Source organism: Hippopotamus amphibius, chromosome 16 (assembly GCF_030028045.1).
Source record: "Hippopotamus amphibius kiboko isolate mHipAmp2 chromosome 16, mHipAmp2.hap2, whole genome shotgun sequence".
Lineage (NCBI taxonomy): Eukaryota > Metazoa > Chordata > Mammalia > Artiodactyla > Hippopotamidae > Hippopotamus > Hippopotamus amphibius.
In genome coordinates, this window is record NC_080201.1 from 28,314,849 (window position 1) to 28,321,238 (window position 6,390).

Consider the following 6,390-nt stretch of genomic DNA (forward strand, 5'->3'; position numbering starts at 1 on the left):
TTGTGGGGGGGGGGGACACTGAAATGCCATATATGCTCGGGTGCCCTAGGGAAGGCCTTGTCTGCAGCCTCACTAAGGTGGACCAAAGATCCAGTCCCCTAGTATTGACAATTTCCGAAGTGATAAGAACACCAAGCGCGTCGTTTTCTGTATTGAGGCAACGCTGGGTAAGCCCCTGGATAGCTCCTGGATGGGGACATGTCACCAGAAAGACCAGGCCATGGTTAGAAGCTTGGAATTTTCAGCCCTTCCCCCATCCTCCAGAGAGGAGAGAAGAGTGGAAATGGAGTTCGTAATCGATCAAGCCTACGTGAGGAAGCCTCCGTAGAATCCCAATAGTAGGGGGTTCAGAGAACTTCCGGGTTGGGAAGGTGACGTCCTGGGAGGATGATCCACCCCAACTCCACAGGGACAGAAGCTCCTGCGCTCAAGACCTTCCCAGACCTCGCCCTGTGTATCTCTTCACCTGCCTGTCCCATCTGCATCCTCTACCATGTCTTTTAATAAACTGGTAAATGTAATTGTTTCCCTGAGTTCTGTGTGCCTCTCTAGCAAATTAATAGAACCCGAGGAGGGGGTCATGGGAACCCCCAATTGGTAGCCAAGTCGAACAGAAGTTATGGGTAATCTGGGGACTGACTACTTGCCATGGGCATCTGAAGTGGGGTGGGAAGAGGCTTGTGGGACTGAGCCCTTAACCTGGGGGATCTGACGTGATCTCCAAGTAGATAGGATCAGAATTGAGTTCAGTTGCAGGACATCCAGCTAGTGTCATGGAGAATTGCTTGGTGGGTGAAAAACCCACACATTTGGTGACCAGAAGTGGCAGAAGTGAAGGGTTCTGTGTGAGTAGTAAAGGAGACACACAGAAGGTGGGAGACTGAACTGAGTTTTTCTATTACAGACCCTATGAGGCAGATACTATCACGATACCCACTTGGCAGAGGAGAAAATTGAGACCTAGAGAGGTTACGTGCTCTGCCTGAGGTCACAGAGCTAGTAAGTAGCAGCCTGGAGTTTGACGCTGTATATTTTTGGCCCTGAAACCCATGCACTTAAGGGCCTAAAGAGATGGGGAAGCCCTAGAAGGGATGGTTTGGCAGGGAGGTGGGTGAGAAGGAAAGATGAAAGACGTAGAAGCGGAGAAGGGCAAGATGTCAGTGGGCAGCAGGGGGTTGCAACTGGGACAGCCACTGAGATGGGCCCTGAGCCCAAGGTCACAGAACACCGTCGTCAGAGGTGGAGCTGGGCCAGAACCCGCAGTACTTATTCTTCACACGGGGCTGCCTCGTCAGCCGCAGCGCGGTTTGGGGAAGGCCGTGCTACCTTTCAGTTCCCCCACCTCTGTGCCCAGAGGCCCTCTCCACCGCACAGGCCCTTCCCTGCATCCCCCTCCCCAGCAGCCAGCAACCTCCTCCTCCCCATCACACACACACACACACACACACACACACACACACACACACACACACACGCTGAAAACGTCCGCAGAAAGTTTGTGTCTGAAAGCGGAAGAAGCCCCCTTACCACCAGCTCCCTCCCCCTCCCCCTGTTAGGCTACCAGGCCGGGTCCAGCCACCCCAGACCCCTGCTCCCATCTCACCTCTCTGAGGACGGCCTGTACAATCTGTTAGCCCGTCTCCGTGGTAACAGCTTTCAAGGCTGAAGGCCGGCCCCGGGAGAGGAGGCTTCTGGGAAATGTAGTCTTCTGTCACTACCCAGGTCTGGGCCCAGAAAACCCACTGTGGCGTGTCCCTCGGCCAGGGGTGGGCTGGAGCCAGCTTGTGCCAGCTTGCGAGAGCTGGTTGTTAAAACTCCAGGATTGTTTGTGAGCCCACTGATAAACACAGCCATTATTAAAATTTAAATGATAAAAGCGTATAAGTAAATAGATTCTATTAAAAACAAAGGTAATAAATCCTCAAAACTCATCACTTCCTAATTATCTTACTGCGTCTTATTATTATCTAAGCTCTTGAGGTTATTTATGCCTATTGTATCTGTACAAAGAAAACATTATATAAGGGTGAGCTACTTTGCATCTTTTTCCAACTTCTGTTCCGTGATGTCACACTGATAGCTTAAAATTGGCCATGAGATTATTTACACCACAGAAATTGGCAAATGCTGCAGACTAGGGCTTTTTCTCTCATCAAGTAGTTGTTAAACATTTACCAGGACACCACTGCTTCTGGTCTAGGCATGGTCAGTGTGGCCTTCATCAGCACAGATGGAAACCAGGGTGGGTCCTGGCGTGGCTGCCCGTCATGGTGGGCAGAGCCGGGCTGCCTCAGTCCTGGTTCTAGCCTAGGCTGGACCACTGATTTAGTATATAACTCATGGGACAGAGAAAACCTATCCATTAGGTTAGTGGCCCATGAAAATGTTTAATTTTAATTTATTTTAAATTAGGAAGAAAAAATGAATAGACTGAAAATGAATATATGAGTCCACCCAGGATTATATATTTCTTTGTACCAACATAGTCACAAAATATAATTTTTTCTGTTTTGTTTTTAAAGGGCTCACAAAACTTGTAATGCTGCCTTGTGGGGTGCAGGGGGGTCCAGAGAAATACTGCGGATGTCCTGACAAGGTTATATAGTTGCTGTTATTGGTGAAAATGTAGCAATCACCTCAATTCTCAATAATAAAGAATTTTTTTTTCCCCTTCTGGTTGGAACATCATGCAGTCATGAAAAATAAAGTGTGAAGGATGAGTTAGACCAAGGAAAAGCTCCTGAGATGGCTTGTGGCCTTCAGTCTTGGCGTTTGTCCTGGGATTACCTCTGTGGGGAATTCTCCTGGTGTGAGACCAGGAAGGGAAGAGGAAAAGGGAAACGTGGTATGTTAGGCGGGTGGAATGGAGCATTTTCCCTTTTTCCTCATGCAACACCTAATTTCCTTTGCCTAGTTACTTATTCCCCTTTACCTACGCCCATTCCCTGCCCACATAGGCATTATTCTGATGCCTACCCCCCCATTTGGCAGGGGCCAAATGAGCATCCTTTGGCATACTCCTGGTGTTTTTAATTTGTGTTAATCACATTGTATTAATATCTTTCTGTTTCTTACATTTTCACTAAGAACTGTGTTTTTAAGATCCACCCAAGTGGCTGTGCGTCCAGGGACCCACATTAACTACCTCTCTACTCTCCCAGCAACGGACACCTCGCTTTGCCACCAACCCCGATTATCCACAGACAATGCCACACACGTCATCGGTGGAATCCCTTTCTAGACCAGCAAATGTTTCTTTGGGGTTAAATAACCAGGAGCACCATTGCTGGCTCGGCTGTGGCACCTCACTTTTCTCCAGGCAGCGAAACCTACGCTCTCTCCACCTCCCACCACGCACTAGGGAGCCTGGTACCCTTCCCCCAACAGCAGTTGATATTGTCTCCCTTCCTGATGTGTGCCAGTTTCACAGGGGTACAATGAGATCTCTTCGCCATTTTAACCTGCATCTCTCTGATTACTAATGATTTTCAATGTGTCTTCATGTGCTAATGTGTTAGTTTTAGGCGTTACCTCCTCTGAAATTGTCTTTTAAAATCTCAGCCCATGTTTCTTTCTTGGGGAAGTATCTTCTTTTGATTTGCAGGACTTCCAGATGTTAATCCCGGGTTTCAGATGCTGCTAATACTTCCCATCATTCTGTCACATGTCTGCCAACATTGCCCATAGCAACCTTCGCTTAATTTTGATGTAAATTGATCAGGTTTTGGTTTGATATTTTGTGCTATGAATTTTTTTTTCAAAGCATGAATTTTTTTGAGTCTGTGTGGTTTTCTTTTTTATAAATTTATTTATTTATTTATTTATTTGCTGCGTTGAGTCTTCGTTGCTGCATGCGGGCTTTCTCTAGTTGTGGCCAGTGGGGGCTAGTCTTCGTCGTGCGGGCTTCTCATTGGGCTCTAGGTGCATGGGTTCAGTAGTTGTGGCACAGGGGCTTAGTTGCTCCATGGCACGTGGGATCTTCCCGCGGCATGTGGGATCTCCACGGACCAGGGATCAAACCCATGTCCCCTGCATTGGCAGGTGAATTCTTAACCATTGCGCCACCAGGGAAGTCTCGCTTATGAATTTTTGTTTGCGAAATCCTTCCTTGCACTTAAGTCACAAAAATTTTTTCCTACATTAACTTTATAATTTTGCCATCCCATTTAGACCTTTACTCCGCCTGGAGTATGAGGAGTTAAGTAGGGATTTTGTTTTATTTTTCCCCATACGGTGAGCTAATTTTCCAATACCATCATCAGACCATTCATCCTTTCTTTGTGAAGTCACTCTTGTCATGTATTAAGGTCCCCAGGTGTACATGAGTCTGCCACTGAGCCCTCTATTCTGTTCCACTGGTCTTCATGCCTATCCCTGTACAGACCCATGATGAATTTACCACTATGGCCTTGTAAAATCTTTATATCTGCAGGTCAGTTCTTCCTTCTATGCCCTTTTTCATTAAGTACCACTTAGCTATTTGAGGCCTATATGCCTTAATATAAATTTTAAACTAAGTTTTAGAAAGTCTAAAAAAATCATTTAGAATCTTTACTGGAATCCCATTGCATTCATAGGTCAATTTGTGAAGAATTCTTATCTTTTGATATTGTTACCTCTCTGAAAGCACAGAGCAAGTAGGTCTTCTTATTTCCTGTCTGTTATCTTGTAACGAAAAAAAATGCTAGAAATGAAGAAGTTGGGGCAGAACAGAGAGAACCAGGCAGGGACCCACAGTGGGGGGACGCCCTTCCTGCAGCACAAAGATGCCTGCCGCAGCCCAGGGCCTGATAATGTGTCAGCCAAGGCCAAGCTCTGGCTTAGTCCCAGTCACGCTGGGCCAGGCGGGTCAGCCACTGGGCAGCCTTCCTAGCCAGCATCTCATTTAATCATCAGCCCTGTCGGCAGCTGCCGCCATCGCTGCTTTACAGACCCAGTAGGTGAGGAGTTGGTCCAAGGCAAAGAATTCGGACCAGGCAGGCTGACCTCAGAGTGTGTGCTCTTAACCATGGTGCTATTCACCTCCTAGGTTGCTCTTGTGATGCTTCAATGACAGGGGAACCCCATCTATCCACGCTGGACCTTGGTGTGCATTTTTGCCATAGCTTTCTCTGGCCTTAGCATGTGCTCAATGTGGCACTTGGAGCCACTTTTGTAGTGACTTCAAGCAATGAGGGACCCCAGCGTCTCTGCCTCTGCCTGGCCCTGGGGTGGACCACCAGGTGGAGAAAAGGACATCCTTGCTATTAGCTACCCTCCCATCTGCCCTCCCCATCGGCGCCTGGAAATCCAGCCCATCTCGGGCTTGTGGCTCTGTTGGTCTCACATCCCACTGAGCATGTCTTAGTGGGAAAGCAAGGGAAAAGCAAGAAAAAGCCACCAAAGAGGGTTTCCCTTGAGACTTGGGGGTCAGGGGACAAGGTGATAATTCTTAAACCCAGGGAGGCCCCAGCTCTAGCGTTGGCCCAGCTTTCAGGGTGGTCTTGGGCAGGTCGCTGGGCCTCTCTGGCGCTCAATTTCCTCCTCTCCACACAGGGCTCGTCCACTTGGCAGAGCTGTACAAGGAATCTGGAAGGGAGTTTAAACTTCACACCCTCCTAGCTTACGCACAGGTCGCAAAAGCTCACAATTTGCTTTACACCCAGATTTTCTTTAAGCCAAGGGGGGTTCTCAGGGGGCAAACTGGCTTAGTTCCGGGCGCTTTACTATCACCTCACTTAATGCTCTCAGGACAAGGCCAGGACTCAGTGACCCCATCTTACAGAGGGTAACACTGAGGTTCAGAGAGGTGTGGTGTCAGGCCCAGGGTCACACAGCCCGTAAGCAACAGAGCTAGGATTTGAACCCAGGCCTGTTAGACACTGGAGTACTGTCCTTTCTGAGGACAAGTTACTAATGGAGACTTTGGGGTAAGGTTGCCGAGACGGTCAGTGTGAGAAACAGATGTCTGTGAAGATAAGCCCCGAAACCCACCAAGTTTGTCCACAAAAACTGGAAATGTGGCTCAACTGCTGCAATGTTCATACTCTAAGATTTCCCTTCTGGGTACACCGCAACTTGGTTGCGTAAAGCTAGGGTCCCCGGCTTCCTTTCTTTCATCCATTTGCTGGGAAGGAGGAGGAAGAAGGGAGAAGGGGAATCCAGTCCAGGGCATCTCGGGGGAGGAGGCAGGCTGGCAGCCGGTGGCTGTGGCGAGGGTTGAATAATAGTAACTTCTCACTTGTACTTGACAGTCTGCAAAGTATACTGGGAAGGGTGGGGATTGGGGAGGGCGGGTGAGCTGTTCCGATAGCAAGTTGGGCCTGAAGTGCTGGGGGGGGCGGTGTATGGGGAGGGGGACAGATACCAGTGTCCTGCGCTCCTGGTTAGGCCAGGCCAGGGGGCCGGTGT